This window comes from Theropithecus gelada, chromosome 9, assembly GCF_003255815.1.
Source record: "Theropithecus gelada isolate Dixy chromosome 9, Tgel_1.0, whole genome shotgun sequence".
Classification (NCBI taxonomy): Eukaryota; Metazoa; Chordata; class Mammalia; order Primates; family Cercopithecidae; genus Theropithecus; species Theropithecus gelada.
In genome coordinates, this window is record NC_037677.1 from 87144312 (window position 1) to 87162036 (window position 17725).

General features: G+C 39.4%; 1 pseudogene; it reads right to left on the bottom strand.

Moving 5' to 3' along the window:
* Positions 1–10581: 10581 nt before the first annotated feature.
* LOC112631060 overlaps positions 10582–17725 on the bottom strand; it is a 45379-nt pseudogene continuing 38235 nt past the window's right edge.

Sequence of the window (17725 nt, forward strand, 5' to 3'; positions counted from 1 at the left end):
AGGACCTATTCATATCCTTTCCTCATTTTCCTTTGTATTGTTCATTCATTCTTCTTAATTTGTAAGGATATATAATATGAAATTACTATATTTTTATCAGAGGGCTTTTACCTTGTTTATAGTACTACTTTAATACTGAAGTTTTGATACTTTTTTTAAGTAGCCCGATTCATCCATCTTGTGCTTCATAACTTCTGGGTTTTATGTCAGGCCTCAAGGGCTTACCAACTCCAAAATTATTTCTAAATCACTGGTATTTTCTTCTAGTATGTTCATGTTTTAATTTTTTAAGTATAAATGTTTTAATTATTTGGAATTACTTTTGGTGTAAGATGTGAAGTAAGAATCTACCTGTATATTTTCCCAAAATTTTCAGTTGTCCTAACCTAATTTGTTACTAATCTAATTTTGTCTCACTGATTTCAGACAAAATTAGGCGCATTCAGGGTGGTATGGCCGTAGACTGCGCCGCTGATTTCAAATGTCAAATGCCAAAACATATGCAGGTCTTTTTCTAGACTCTGTAATATGTTTCATTGATTTTTTATTTTTACCTCAGTTATAAACTGATTTAATCCTGTAACTTTTTATACATTTCAGTATCTGCTAGGGTTAGTCTTTCCTCATAACTCTTCTTTAGTATATTTTATTTTCAAGCTGGAAAAGTTAGAAGCAGACTCTCTCTTCAAAGGTGGAAGCCTGCATTTGCTTTGAAGGATGACTATGCTGGAGCTTTGTGAAAAGCCATTTGAATAGGTCCTCTGGTTATGTAACAATTACCTACAGCTCTGGGGAAGACCTCAGTGCAAACTCAGATGCGTTCTGTTCCAGCTGAAGCCAAATGTTCTGTTTAGAAATATAAATTGGGCAAATCTTTTAGCAGAACTATGTTGCTACTTGTATAGTCAATAGAGAAATGTTTCTTCTCTAAACATGAATTTATAATATCCTATTCTTATACATGAATTCATGTGGCAGAGAAATATGTTTTCCTGCCCTGGCAGAATTTGTGCCCAGGAGTTGCAGAGGCAGGGTGAAAGAGCCAGTGCAAGAGAGAGGCCAGGATGGAATCCTGATCCTGTCTTCAGCCTACACTACAAGAGAGACCGTAGGAAACAAAAAGAAACAAAAGGAAAAGAAAAAACAGGCCTGGAGAAGGCAGCCCATCTTGAACCTGAGCTCTTTATTCCACACTTTGTGTTATCAAATATTGAATGGGCTGAATTGGGAAAATGTATATTGTTCTGATTTATTCTGAAGCCTTCAGGGAAACCCTTATTTCTGTGGCCTTTTCCTTTCAGGGAAAAGAGAATGACTATTCCCAGTCATCCAGGAAGGTGAGTGAGGAAATGTGGATATTTGGAGGCCTTTAGGATCCATGGACCTAGACTCCAGGCAAGAGAGATGTGCTCAAGGGCAGTCCACTGTGAGTGCCTGAGTAGTGCATGGGTGGTTTTGAGAGTTGGAAAAGAGGTACACCTAGGAGATGGCGTCACAGAGGAGCTTTGAAAACTGCCATATCTGGAATCCTTATGGTATCCTCTTTGTTGTGATTCGCTTCTGAAACCGCTAAGCCTTCACAAAGCCTTGGACTATCTAACAAGCAATTATGGCAGGTTTAAGGGAAGTGGTTTGCCCACCTTGGGGAAAGTGGTCGAGATGCATGCAGCTGCAGGGTGAAGAGAGAGGGGAAACAGAGCACAGATGGCAGTCAGATAACTAAAGTGACAACACCCCCCACTCCCAATTTCTCTAACATGTGAAGCTTTACCACGGGGTCCCAGAAATGCTGAAGTGGGGAAAGCTGGGATACACTGGAATTCCTAGAGGCAGACAAAATCGCGTACTGAGGGGAAGTGTGACCTCACATCTGCTGAAGAATAATCATTTCTTGTAACAAATGCTCAACTCTTGTAATTTCTACTTTTGTTACTAAAAGTGAGGTATCCTTTCACTCATTAAACTGTTTAAGTTTTTCAAACAGGCCAGCTTCTTTTTTATGTTTTTATTTCAATAGTTTTGAGGTACAAGTGGTTTTTGGTTACATGGATAAATTCTTTAGTGGTGATTTCTAAGATTTGAGTGCATCAGTCACCTGAGCAGTGTACACTGTACCCAGTATGTAGTCTTTTATCCCTTAACCTCTCCCAATCTTTCCCCTACCCTGGCTCCCCAAAGTCCATTATATCACTCTTATGCCTTTGCATCCTCATAGCTTAGCTCCCACTTATAAGTGAGAACACACGATATTTGGTTTTCCATTCCTGAGTAACTTCACTTAGAATAATGGTTTCCAAGTCCATCCAAGTTGCTGCAAAAGACATTATTTCCATCTTTTTTATGACTGAGTAGTATTCCATGATGTATATATACCCCATTTTCTTTATCCACTATTGATCCATGGTCAATGGGCACATAGGTGGGTTTCATATCTTTTTGTGACACTCAAATTTGGAAACTCTACTTTTGTTTCATAAAATGAGGTATCTTTTTACTCATTAAATTATTTAAATGTTTCAAACAGGCCAGCTTCTATCTAGGCCTTACCCAACAGACACTGTTTTCATGTCATCCAGTCAATCCTACCAAGGCAGAAAGAGTTTTTATCCTAAACAACAATAAATGAAAATCCAGCTTATCCAGGTGGTTACCTCAAGTCTCCTTTTATCAGACTGAGGGCTTGGAGATCAGTCTTGGTTGCAACCTTTGCCAGCAAGCAGAGAAAGTCTCCAGTGGTGGGTCTTGCTCTGTTCCCCACACCCTCACATTTCCACACGGAGACGGCCTCTAGGGGAGGACATTGCTTTTCCAGGTGTTGCTAAATAAAAATAATTAAAGAACCGAGGTTCATATGAGCCTTTTTGTTGTTGTTGTTGTTGTTGTTGTTTTTGACAGGGTCTTGTTCTGTTGCCCAGGCTAGAGTGCAGTGGAGCGATTATAGTTCACTGCAGCCTTGAGCTTCTAGGTTCAAGCAATCCTCTCTACAGACAATTTTGTAACGTGATTTTCACTTAAGGTCTCCCCAGATTTTTTTCTGAGACAGTGTCTCACTCTGTCCCCTAGGCTGCAGTGCAGTGGTGTAATCATGGTTCATTGCAGCCTCGACCTCTCGGGCTCGAGTGATTCTCCCGCCTCAGTCTCTGGAGTAGCTGGGACTACAGGCACACACCACCATGCCTGGTTGACTTTTGTATATTTTGTAGATATGCGGTTTCACCATATTTTCCAGGATGGTCTCAGACTACTAGGCTCAAGCAATCTGCCTGCCTCAGCCTCCCAAAACGTTGGGATTGTAGGCGTGAGCCACTACGTCCAGCCAAGGTCTCCCAGGCTTTAAACAATCATGAAAAATCATCATTTGACTAATGTACCATTAGTCTTTATGAGTTCATTCATTCATTTAATAAGCATCTATTGAGCACATGTCTATTGTATGTGCAACTTTATACCATAGAAAATAGAGATGTTGATGACACTCTGCTTGCATTTTTACAATGCTGCTATTTTTAAAATAATTTCCAAATGTATTACTTTATCTAATCTCAAGGATAAGAAACATCTTTGATTTTCTTTTTGAAATATTAGGCTCTTTGAGAAACAATAAGTCCCACACCAATGTAAAAAAATTAATTTTATGCTTTGCTTATATTTTATAAAACAGGAAAATTAATATGAGGTCATCTGAGAAGGATACTTGAAGGTGTTTGAAACTTAGAGCAACTTTTAAATTTGAGGATGAATATGAGTAAATTTTTTGAATTTTTCATATAATCACTATGTGGAAATTTTGGGAAAACCCACTATACTAACTGATGCTATTAGCATGCGCAAGAAAAAAATAGTGCAATGGAATATATGATGGAGTCTTTCCTTCCATTAATTTTCCTGTATGTGCTGTGATTACATATATTTCAATACATGTAATTTAATATTCTGATTTTTTTTTTTTTGAGATGGAGTCTCACTCTGTTGCCCAGGCTAGAGTCCAGTGGCTCGATCTCATCTCAATGCAACCTCCACCTCCCAGGTTCAAGCAATTCTCCTGCCTCAGTCTCCCGAGTAGCTGGGATTACAGGCACCTGCCACCACACCTGGCTAATTTTTGTATTTTTAGAAGAGACAGGGTTTCACCATGGTGGCCAGGCTGGTCTCGAACTCCTGACCTCAGGCGATCCACCCACCTCAGCCTCCCAAAGTGCTGGGATTACAGGCATGAGCCACCACACCCAACCTAATATTCTGAATTTTAAGTAATATTAGAGCATAAATATTAACATGCTATTGAATAGTATTCATAACCATCATGTTAGTATTTATATTATATTACAGTGACTACTATATGATTATAATGTATTGTAATGCCCTATTACTAGACACACAGTCTTCCAGCTTTTCAACTATATTGTACATAATTATCTCTTCATATTGCTGTTGTTTTCTTATGGTAGTTACTAGAAACCTATTTTTAATAATTTATCTGCTTTTGACTTTAAGCTTTCTTGTTGAAATTATGACAGATCATTGCAAAATTAAGATCATTAAAATCCCAATAAAGAGTTTTGCTGCACATGTCACTCGTTTAAATCTACATCTGTTCTTGAGTTACTAGTCCTCCACAATTTTCTCTGACTGCTTTATTCCTCTGCAAAGTAAATAACAAATTTTTCTGTCAACTTTTGTTGTACAGAAGTGGGCTCATTAACATCAATAAGCCACTCTGTGCCCAAATATAAGAGCTAAATATAAAAAATGAATCAGTAATGAGTGACGCTAAGTGTTGAATTAAACAGTGAAATATCTTGGGCCTCTGGAAGCATTCCTGTGTGTTGAAGACTGACTTAGTAACACACTTTCCTGAGTAACACAGTAGGTTTGCTCTGCTTCTATTTATTTTCTGTCTTTTTTCCCTAAGCCTGTTTGCATAAAAACAAGAAATGTTTCCGGTTTCCACCTGCATAACACCATTCTGCTACTCTTTACACTCCTTTAATTAATCAGTCATCATGAAATCATCTTTTATATTCCTCCCATCTCATGAATAGAGACATCTATACATAGAGCCATTCACAGTGCTTGCTAACATCCCATTGACGGTAGATTTTATAAAAGAAAGCAAATCAACAATTCTGTTATATTTAAAGTTTCACATCCATAAAGGTTTATTGTGGACTCCCTGCAATTGACTCCTAGAAAATGTTTTCTTTCAGGGAATTTCAGTGCAGATCATTTAAAGGGGGAGAAATATGCAATTATTGCAGAAACAAAAACTAAAGGACAAAAAATCTCCACCCAAAAAAATAAAAAAACACATGGTTCTACAAGATACATGCACTTTGAAATGTCTCTACATAAATTGCCAAATATAACTAGGAGCACTTCAGAAGACTGATTAGCTATTTAAGGTATATACAAAGAAGACTGGATAAGAATTTGCAAATAGGAACGTTAAGGTCTTTTTATCTTTCATGTTGCAACAAATGAAATACATTATTCACTATAAAAATTTCAAATTAACAGAAAAGCACCAGGAAGAAAATAAAATAAAATCCACTGGTAATCCTGTAATCTTTTACATAGAAACAACCACATTATTAATATTACACATATTTTAAATATTTCTCTGTTACAGTTTTTTGGGGTTTTAGTTTTAGTTTTCACAAAACAAGGATCATGCTCCATGCATTTTAAACCTTGATTTTTTTCAATTAACAATACACTGTGAACAATTTCCTGTGGTATTAGGTTCCTAAAATGTGGTTTTTATCAGTCATATATTCTATATGTTAATATATCACAAATTATTTAGTTCCTGTTTTCAAGTTGGGATTTTTTAGTATACATAATTGTAATTACAACTTTACATAAATTTTTGTATACTCCTTATTATTTCCTTAGGAGAGACTTCTGGGAAAATCACTGATTTTGCTAGCCAAACAGTATTTTAAAGCCATTTGGAAAATGTTGTCAAGATGTCCATGGAGGACATGTCATTCATTTAATCTATGAAAATTACATTAAATTTTATTTCTTTTTTTCCAGCTTTTTGGAAGCATTATTGACAAACAAAAGTTCTATATAGTTCTATATATTTAACGTATACAATGTGATGTTTTTGTGTATATATATGTTGTGAAATGATTACCACAATTAAGTTAACTGACATATCTACTACTTCATATAGTTAGCATTGTGTGTGTGTGTGTGTGCGCGCGTGTGTGTGTGTGTATGGTGAAAACACTCTAGATCTACTCTCTTAACAAATTTTGAGTACAAAATACATTATTATTAACTACAGTCACCATGCTGTATAGGTCTCCAGAACTTATTCATCTTATACCAGAAGGTTTTATGCTTTAACTAACATCTCCCCAACATCCACCCCCGAGCCACTGGCACACCATAATACTCTGTTTCTATTAATTTGTCTATTTTAGAGTCCACAAATAAGTGAGATTATGTAGTATTTTTCTTTCTGTGACTGATGTATTTCACTTAACATAATTTCCTTCAGGTTCATCCATGTTGTCACAAATAAGATTTCCTTCTTGTTTAAAGCAGAGTAGTGTCCTATTGTGTATATATACATTTTCTTTAGGAATTCACCAGTTGATGGACACTTAGGTTGTTTCCATATCTTGGCTTTCTACAATGGCTGTACTAATTTACATTGCCACCAACAGCATGCAAGGGCTCCCTTTCTCCACATCCTCACCAACACTTTCTTTCGTCTGTTGAGAATAGCCTCTCTAACAAATGTGAGGTGATATTGAAGCGGCATCAGTCATCTGGGGTGATATCCAAGGTTCGTTGCCTCAAGCAAAGGAAATCAAGGACACAGACACATAAGGAGTGAGGACAAGAGCAGAAGTTTAATATGTGAAAGAAAGAGAAAAGCTCTCACTCCTGCAGAGAGAGGGGGGTCTCAAGTGGGTCTTCCAGTTATGTGGTGAAATGCACAGGGTTTTTTGTTTTTTTGTTTGTTTGTTTGTTTGTTTGTTTTTGACAGAGTCTCACTGTGTTGCCCAGGCTGGAGTGCAGTGGCGCGATCTTGGCTTCCTGCAAGCTCCACCTCCCGGGTTCATGCCATTCTCCTGCCTCAGCCTCCCGAGCAGCTGGGACTACAGGTGCCAGCCACCATGCCCAGCTAATTTTTTCTTGTATTTTTAGTAGAGATGGGGTTTCACCATGTTAGCCGGGATGGTCTTGATCTCCTGACCTCATGATCCACCCACCTCGGCCTCCCAAAGTGCTGGGATTACAGGCATGAGTCACCACACCTGGTCAATGCACAGGGTTTTATAGACTAGCTTGAGGAGGCAGTGTCTGGTTTACACCAGGCCCAAAAGGTGTACCATTTACATAGCATGCAGAGAAGCTGGCTGCCCCACCTTAATCTTCTATTATGCAGATAGGTTCTCTACCTGGCCGGCACCATGTTGCCTGTTCCTTTACTGTACATGTGGTTGACAAAGAAAAAGGAAGATGGAGCCTCCATGTTGAACATGCCTGGCTCCCAGGGAGCCGTTTCCTGTTGGTACAGCTGCCAGCATTTACATGTACAAGCTTCTGCCTTGCTTTTCTATGTCTGCAGCTTGATTTTTCAGGCTGCTCTTTATTAGAAAAGAAAAATCAAGCTGCCCTTTGTTAGAAAAGAAATTATTTGGGCGCTGCTTTTTATTAAAAAAATGGAAACCTTACTGAGGACTCTCTTACCTCCACTATTTGTCTAAATAATTTCTTTTTAGCTCCTGTATCAATATCTTTTATGGTTTTAGTTTGCATTCCTTTAATCAATAGTGATGTTGAACATTTTTCATATACCTGTTGGCCATTTGTTTGTCTCCTTTTGAGAAATGTCTCTTCAGATCCTTTGCCCATCTTTAAATCAGGTTATTTGTTTTCTTACCATTGAGTTGTTTGAGTTTCTTATATATTTTGAACATCAATCCCTTTCAGATGTGTAATTTGCAAATATCTTCTCCCATTCTGTAGGTTGCCTTCTCAGTCTGTTGATTGCTTTTTAGTTGTGCAGAAGTTTTTCAGTTTGATGTAATTTCCTTGCCTATTTTCAATTTTGTTGCCTGTGCTTTGGAATTCATAGCCAAAAAATAATTACCCAGAAAAACATCATGGAGCTTTTCCCCTATGTTTTCTTCTACAAGTTTTACTATTTCAGGTCCTACAGTTAAGTCTTTAATCCATCTTGAGTCAATTTTTGTATGTGGTGTGAGAAAAGGGTCTAATTTCATTCTTCTGCAGGAAGATACCCAGTTGTGGAAGAGACGGTCATTCCCAGTTGTGTGTTCTGGTACCTTTGTCAAAACTCAGTTAACTGTATATAAGTAGATTTATTTCTCTTCCATTCGTCTATATGTTGTTGATTTTGTTTTAATGCCAGTACCATGATGTTTTGATTACTATAGCTTTGTAGTATGTTTTAAAGTCAGGTAATATGCTACCTCTAGCTTTGTTCTTTTTGCTTAGGATTCCATTAGCTATTCCAGGTCACTGTGGTTCCATATGATTTTTAGGGTTATTTTTCATATTTCTGTGAAAATATCATTGTAATTTTTATAGGAATTTCATTGATTATGTCAATTACTCTGAGTAGTATGGACCTTTTAACAATATTAATTCCTCCAATCTGTGAACATGGAATATCTTTCCATTTATTTGAATCTTCTTCAATTTATTTCATCAGTGTCTTACAGTGTAGTGTTTCAGTGTATACAATTTTCACTTCCTCAGTTAAATTTAGTCCTAAGTATTTTGTTATTTTTGATAATATCATAAACAGGATTATTTTATTAATTTCTTATTTGGATAGGTCATTATTGATGTACAAAAATTGGTATACAGAAATGAAACTGATATTTGGATGTTGATTTTTTATTCTGCAAGTTTTCTGAATTCATTTGTTGTAAAGTTTTTTTAGTGAAGTCCTTAGGGTTTTCTATATAAATGACCATGTTGTCTGCAAAAAGAGACAATTTAACATTTTCTATTCTGACTTGAATACTTTTTACTTCTTCCTGTTGCCCAATTATTCTGTCTAGGACTTCCGGAACTATGTTGACTAGAAGTAGTGAGAGTAGGCATTCAAGTCTTGTTCTTGATCTTAGAAAAAAAAACTTGCAACTCTTTCCTGTTGTGTATGATGTTAGCTGTGGCTTTGTAATATATGGCTTTTATTGTGTTGAGGTACATTTTTTCTATCACTAATTTATTGAGAATTTTATCATGAAAGGATGTTGAGTTTTGTCAAATGCTTTTTAAGCATCTAGTGAGATGATTATATAGTTTTTCTTCTTTATTCTGTTAATATGGTACATATTATATTTATAGATTTGTGAATGTTTAACCATCCTTACATCCCTAAGACACTTTTAAAGTGTTGTTGAATTCAGTTTGCTGGTATTTTCTTGAGGATTTTTGCATTTATGTCCATCAGCATTAAGGGCCTGTAATTTTCTTGTTTTGTCCTTATCTGACCTTACTATCAGAGTAATGCTGGCCTCTTAAAATGAGTTTGAAAATATTCATTCTTCTAAGTTTTTTTTTTTCTGAGAAAGTTTGAGAATGATTGATATTTGTTTGTTAAATGTTTGATAGAATTCAGCAGTGAAGCCATCAGGTCCTGGACTCTTCATCGATGGGAGACATCTTATTGCTGATTCATTCTCATTACTCAAAATCAGTCTGTTTAGATTTTCCGCTTTTTTGTGATTCAGTCTTGGTAGGTTTTATGTGTCTAAGGATTTATTCATTTCCTCTATGTTATCCAATTTGTTGGTGAATAATTGTTTGTAGTCATCTCATGATCCTTTATATTTCTCTGGTATCCAATGTAATGTCTCCTTTTCATTTCTGATTTTATTTTTCTTCCTTTTTTTCTTAGTCTAGCTAAAGCTTTGTCAATTTTGCTTCTTTTCAAAAAACCAACTGTTATTGATCTTTTCTACTGTTTTTCTAGTTTCTAATTTATTTCTGCTCTGATCTTTGTTATTTCATTCCTTCTGCTAACTTTGGGCTTAATTTGTTCTTTTTCTAGTTCTTTGAGATGTCGAGTTCAGTTGTTTGTGATCTTTCTTCTTTTTTAATATCATTATGTGTTTCCCTCTTAGTACTGCTTTTGCTGCATCACATAAGTTTTGGTGAGTTGTGTTTTGTTTTCATTTCTCCTATTTTCTATTTTCTCTTTTGATTTCTTCTTTGACCTATTGGATGTTCAGAAGTATGATGTTTGATTTCCACAAACAGTCTGCATCACTTAACGACACGGTTACATCCTGCGAAATGCATTGTTACGTGACTTTGTCATTTGTGTTAACAAAATAGAGGGTACTTACGTAATCCTAGAAGATATAGCCTACTACACAACTAGGCTATATGGTATAGCCTATTGCTCCCAGGCTACAAGCCTGTAAAACCTGTTACTATACTGAATACTATAGGCAATTATTACACAATGCTAAGTATTTGTGTTTCTAAACAAAGAAAAGGTAATGTGTTGTGCTGAGTCACTAGGCTGCTGCCATGCCACTAGGAAACAAGACTTTTTGAGCTAGGTTACAATCTAATGAGACCACAGTGGTATATGCAGTTAGTCCCTGATGGAAATGTTGTTATACTATGCATGACTATATTTGTGAACTTTCTAGTTTTCCTCCTGTTGATTTCTAGTTTCATATCATTGTGGTTGGAAAAGATACTAGATGATTTCAATTTTCTTAAATATGTTAAGACTATTTGTGCACTGCATGGGGTGATGTGGTTCCTGTTCTGATTTGGGCATAGTCTACATAGTCTAGGTGCAGCTACATCAGCTGAGGGCAGTGATGCTGAAGACTGCAAGGTCCCAGTGGCCAATGCTGTTACGTCCACAGCATTGAGGAGAGCTGTTGGGGTCTTAGGTGGTGAAGACTGCTGAGGTCGTCCTGATCTGTTTTTCTCCAATAGAGGAAGTCTTAGAAGAAGGAATCCCTCTTGGTGCCAGGTATGTCTCACAGGTATGCTTATATGATAGGGATACTGTCTGATGCATGGTGCCTATGGAGCTGCCAGGAGGCCCATGTCTAGAACCAGGCTTTCATGGAGGTTCAGGCCTCCTGGGTCTGAGACAGCAGAGGCCCTTGTTTTCAGGGTGCAGGGCCTCCCACTGCCTCTATGGTAATGGTGTATGAGGCATGGGCGCTTGTTGAGCAGCAGTGAATTTAGTGTCTAGAGCTTGGGCAGAAGCAGAGTTACAGCAAGAGGTGCGGAGGCGCCTGCTGTGGATTGGCTCTGGTGTCTAAGGATGGAGATGGGCAGGCTCATAGGAGCCAGGATCTAGAGCAACCACCACTTGGGGTTAGAGTATGTCCAAGGTTGGCAAGAGTGGTTGCCTTGTCCCAGGGTGGCACAAGAGCAGTTCTTTCCTGGGAGTTGGGGAGTACAGAAATATTTCCCTCACCCAAGGACACAAGGTGGCATTGGCTGTTGGCTACCTCAGTGGTGAAAGCTGCTGGTATCTTTCGTGGCACAAGCTACTGGGGCCCATATGCCTCCACTAAATACTAGGAGGGAACTAAGGAGTTCAAGGCTGCCACGGGGCTGTGGAGGTCTTAGGCACAGAGATCTCCAGAGTCCCCTGCAGAGCCAGTCTTTGGGGATGTGCTAGCAACCACTGCATGATCAATAAATAGCCCTTGTCCTTCCTTGTTTGCAGCCATCTCCAGGAGTCTCAGGTATGCTATCTCCACAGTGATCCTTTCTAGGTGGTTATTCTCCATTTTTTGCCCCACCGTGTTGCTGCAGTTTCTTAGTTGAGGAAATGTTCCTGCTCTCTTGCAGCTTAGGACCTATTTGGAAGAATTGGCCAAGTTAGACCTACTGGAGTTATCTCCTAGGGTTTTATATGCTAACAGTAAGAGAAATACTCTTTCCTCTCAATTGGGAGCTATAATTACACTATCCTGGAGTTCTCATCAGTCTTGCCCTCTGCTATGTGGAGGCAACAGAATAAAGAGGTCAAGATGGAAGCTGAAGAAAATGGTAGTGGCCATAAGATCAACAGTCTTTAAGGCTGATTTGATTCCCGAGACTCATCCCTGTGTTCCCAGTTACAAGAGACAGTATGGCGCTCCCTGCCTTTTTGTCTTTAACCTACTTGTCCAACACAGACTTCTTCTGGTTGGCTCTAGTAAGTGCCTTATTTTCTTCTCTTCTCTTCTGTTTTAGAAGATGGGATCTAGGAGTCCTGGAAGCAAGAGACTAGAAAGGAAATTCTAAGCTTAAGTACGTATTTTAATTATTCTTTCCTGTAGCAGTACTTTCTCCAACTATTTTATTTACTTGTATAATTAATTCATTCAACAAATATTGAGCAACTTCTATGCACCAGGTAGTCTACTAGGTGCTGAGGATACAGCAGTAAACAAAATACATAAAATTCTTTATCCTTAGGGAATGTGCTTTCTAGTTAATTTACCATGTTTAGTGCATCGTTAACTACTGGTGATAAGAAAATTAATCATTAGAAATTCGTCCCTTGTTAATTTGGCATCCATATGCATATCCTTAAGAATTGTGGAGCCATCCCAAAATGAGGATTCTGAAGATGGATTATTGTGCTGCTTGCTCAAAGTTGTGCTTGACTCCCCAAACTTGCCTGCTCACTCTCCCAGCAGACCAGCTGGTGTGGGGGGCCCGAAGCAAGAGAGGTTTTTAGGATGCAGACTGGTTGATGTAGGTTATGCCAATCTTTATCTCCATTGATGTGGGCTCATGTTTCAGGCAGATGGGTAGCACTTAAGGTAGCAAATCCTTTATGGAGAGAAAACTTGACATTCAGATGGTTGTTTTTAAATGTTTATACATTTTACATTTGTTGATAGATACCATAAATAATATCTGATAGATATCATAAATAACTCAACTGGTGTTGGTTCTTTTGCTGGTGGGGTGACTGTAACTTTCATGCCAAGATTCTGGGCCATACACAGTCTTGCCTGAATTGGGTTTCTGTAATTTCCCATGATGGTAATCACGGTCATGGTCATACTAAAAAACACCTGAAGGGATCTCCTGTATTGCATACACACCCTTCCTTACCTCCATTGTGGAGTAGTAGTCCAATTTCCCCTTTGTAGTCAGGATCAATTACCTCAGCCAGAGTCCTAACTCCTTTCTTAGCTTGTTGACACAGAGACACCAGTAGCCCAAAGTGGCCGAGTATCAATCTTGACTTCCAGTTCAGTTGGAATCATTGCTGTGTCTCCTGGTGGAATGATTCTTCTCTCCAAAATTATGACCTCCATGCCAGCAGAGCATAAAGTCATGGGAACAGGAAGCAAAAATTTTGCTACTGGGTCACTAGAGATAATGGTGAGTGGTGCTACTCCCATTTCCACCCCATAATTCCTGGACCCATGAATCCTGGCTGTGGGAAAAATAGTATCAAATCTTGGACATTAATTCAGAGCATATACACCCTTCTGTTGAACCTTGCCCAAGCCCTGCAAAGTATTGTCACCTACCTGGTGCTGCAACTGCAACTTCAAAGGACTGTCTGACTGCGAGATAAAGCTAGCTACTTCAGGATGATGGGGAACATGGTAAGACCAATGAATTCCAGGAGCATGAGTCCATTGCCACACTTCTTTGGCTATACAGTGAGTTCCTTGGTCAGAATGAATGCTGTGTGGAATACCATGACAGTGGATAAGGCATTCTGTGAGTCCAGAGATGGTAGTTTTGGTAGAAGCATTGCATGCAGGGAAGGTAAATCCTTATGAGAGTGTCTATTTTAGTAAGGACAAAATACTGTCCCTTCTATGATTAAAGTAGTCCAATATAATCATCCTGCCACCAATGCAATCATCCTGCCATTTTGTAGCTAGCTGATCGTCCCAAGGGCATGGTGCCATATAGGGAGCTCAGTGTTGGTCTCTGCTGCTGACAAATTGGACACTCAGTGGCTGCTACAGCCAGCTTATCCTTGGTGAGTGGAAGTTCATGTTGCTGAGCCCATGCATAATCTCCTTCCCAGCCACCATGGCCATTTTGTTCATGAGCCCATTGAGTGATAATAGAGATGGCTGGGGAAAGAGGGTAACTAGTAGGCACAGAAGAGATCACTCTATCCGCCTGTATCCACACACCTCTTCCCCAAATTTCTTCATCACCAATTTTCCAATCATTTTCCTTCCAATTCCATGATCATCTGTCCAAACAATTGGCTACAGCTCATAAATCTGTATATAATCACACATCTGGCCATTTCTCCTTTCAAGTAAAGTACACAACAAGCTGCACTGCCATATGTTCTGCCCACTAAGATTTCCTTCACCACTGTCCTTCAAGGATGTCCCAGAAAGGGACTGTATTGCTGCAAGCTGTCCATACAGAACCATCTGTAAACGAGGCCCCAGTCTTCTCTTTCTCTGTCAATTGATTATAGAGTACTCTCCATGAGGCCATAGATACAGGCTAGGAGAGAGAAGGCAATGTAGCAGGAGTGAACTATGGGCATTTGGGCCACTTCATATAACTTACTTATACCTTCAGGACCTGTTCAAGCAGGATCATATATAGACCATTTCCATTTAATAATGAAGTGTTACTGTGCATGCCCAACTTAACAATATGGTGGGTCAGATAACACCCAATGTATAATGGGCAGCTCAGGTCACATGGTAACTTGACAACCTAAGGTCAAACATTTAGTGTCAACTGAGGCCCAGCACCAGGCCAAAAGCTGTCTGTCAAAAGGAAAGTAGTTATCTCTGGGTGATGGCAAGACCTTGTTCCAAAATCCTAAGGGCCTCTGCTGCAATTCACCTATGGGGGCCTTCCAAAAGCTTCAAACAGCATTCCTACCTACCACTGACAGCTCAAGTACCATGGATCTGCTGGGTCTTGTGGCCCTAGTGGCAGAGCGACTTGCACAGCAGCCTGGACCTCTTATAGAACCTTCCTCTCTTCTGGGCCCCACTCAAAACTAGCAGCCTCCTGGGTCACTCAGTAGATGGGCCAGAGTAACACATGCAAATTAAGAATATGTTGCCTCCAAAATCCACATAGGCCCACTAGGCATTGTGCCACTTTCTTAGCTGTAGGAGCAGCCAGATGCAACAATTTATCCTTCCCCTTAGAAAGGATATCTTGACATGCCCCATACCACTGGACCTCTAGAAAACTTCACAGAGGTAGAAGGTCTCTGAATTTTAGCTGGATTTATTTCCTATCTTCTGACACACAAATTTCTGACCAATAAGTCCAGACTGGTTGGTACTTTATGCTCACTAGATCCAATCAGCATAACATCATCAATGTAATAGACCAGTGTGATATCTTGTGGAAAGGAAAGGCAATCAAGATCCTTGAAAACCTAATTGTGACAAAGTGCCAGAGGGTTCATATACTTCTGAGGTAGAACAGTGAAGGTATATTGCTGGTCTTGCCAGCTAAAAGCAAAGTGCTTCTGGTGGGCCTTATGGACAGGAATGAAGCATTTGCCAGATTAATAACTCCATACCAGGATATGTGTTCATTTGCTCAAGCAATGAAATGCCATCTGGTACAGCAGTTGGAACTGGGGTCACAATTTGGTTAAGGTTACAGTAATCCACTGTCATTCTCTAAGATCCATCTGTCTTCGTTACAGGCCAAATAGGAGAGTTGAATAAAGATGAGGTGAGAATAACTACCCTTGCATCTTTCAAGTCCTTGATGGTGGCACTAATTTCTATTGTTTTTGATTGACTATTTTCCTCAGTAGAGGTAGCTCTAGTGGCTTCAATTTGGCCTTTCTCACCACACTAGCTTTCACTCCATTAGTTTAGGAACTAATATGGAGATTCTGCCCACTGCTAAGTATGTCTGTGCCAATTATACATTCTAGAATTAGAGAAATGACCACAGACTGGGTTTGGGGACCCACTGAACCCACTGTGAGGCAGACCTGAACTACAACTCCATTGATCACCTGACCTCCAGAAGCTCCTACTTTTGCTGAAGAGCCACAGTGACATTTTGGGCCTCCTGGAATCTGTCAGTTCAGAGTTAGTGTCCAATAGTCTCCAAAGGTCTGATTATTTTCTTTTCCCCAGTGCACAGTTACCCTGGCAAAATGCCATAAGTCTTTTGGGGAAAGCTAAAGGAAACATTATCAGTACAAATTTTTGGTGTACCAGGGTCCTTCCTGGAGGGTACCTGGTCTCCTTTGCTTTCAAGGGGTTTTTTAAACTGACTCATGTCTGGGAACTAATTGAGGGGCCGTGATTCTCTGCTTTTATTATTGGAGTTAGACTTTTTGTTTGCTTGACCTGAAAGTGTTCTGCTTATACAGTAAAGTAAGGATTTAGTAGGTTTTCTATCTATTTTATATCTAGGAACACCGTAATTGACTACTCAATGCCTTAGGTCTACATCAGTCAGACTATTCTGATTGTTGGTCTGCCTCTTCTCTACATCCACCTTACTTTTGGTGTTGGGAACCACCACTTGGCCCCTGCCACCCCAGATCAAATTATCCCCATTGTATGTAAGTTTTCCCATTGAGTGACAGTGCTTCTCACCATAAGGTCGGGCCTACGGAGAAGTGCAATCACAGAGCTCTTCAGGGATGCTGGAACTCCCCTTACAAATCTGTTTCTCAAAGTATTCGTGAAAGATCTATCTGGACCTTCCCAGTGTGGGTCAGTAGGTTTTACTACTCTAACTCCACTCTAGCATTACAGTCTCTTTAAGCCTCTAAATCCCTTCCTTTGTGTAAACCAAATGGAGATGAGGCTTATCCAACTTGCCCTCAGTGGGTCATCTTTTGATCTATGTTTCAGCCAACCAACCAAACAAACTGTTACTGCCTTTACTAACTTCCTGAGCTGCAATGTTACATGCAGAATCTCTGCTTAGTGGGGCTGTATCAATAAATTCAGCCTATCCCACTATTCCTTCCATCATTCTTCTATACCTTTAGTATCCATTTCCATATGTTTCCCCCCTTTTCTGCTTATATAAATTAGAAAACTCAAGTAGTTCTATCAGAGTATAGGGCACCTCCTCATGGGTTACACTCTCTATATCACTTTTAGGGGCCTGCTGGGTCTCAAGTCTAGTTACAGGGATAGAAGCAAAGAGAGATGGTGGGCATGAGTCCTGAGGAGAATCAGCATTGTCTTGCTTGGCAACTGCTTCAAGGGAGGCCACTAACCTTTTCCATAGGCAATGCACAGATCATCCCTTCAGAAAGAGATGGAAAGGCCAATACCACTGGGAGTGAGAACACCACTGCCTTGGAAGGTGGAGAGACCACTTCCACTGGCAAACAAGACTCATGAGGATTTAGGAGCTCAATGTCCCCAGCCTCATCAGAGTCTTCTCACACATCCCCATCCCAACTTACAGGATCCCATTCTTTCCCAATCAATGCCCTCTCTTCAACAGCAGATACCCTGTGAGGCTGGGAGTTCAACTTTTGTTGTAATGCAGATAATTGCATGACAAGGGCTTGTGTTGATTTTCAGCAATTTCAGCCCTTTCCTACAGGAAAGAAGATTCTAACTCAGGGCACATTCAGAAGCTCTTAGGCTATTTATACATAGTTGCAGCTGGTAAATCAAATTCATAAGCTCATCCTTTTCTTTCATCGCTTCGTCCAGCAACATTAGAAGTAACCAACCAATATCATTACATTCCTTGGTTTTCCACAAATGTTCAAAATATCACATGCCAAGTCACCAAG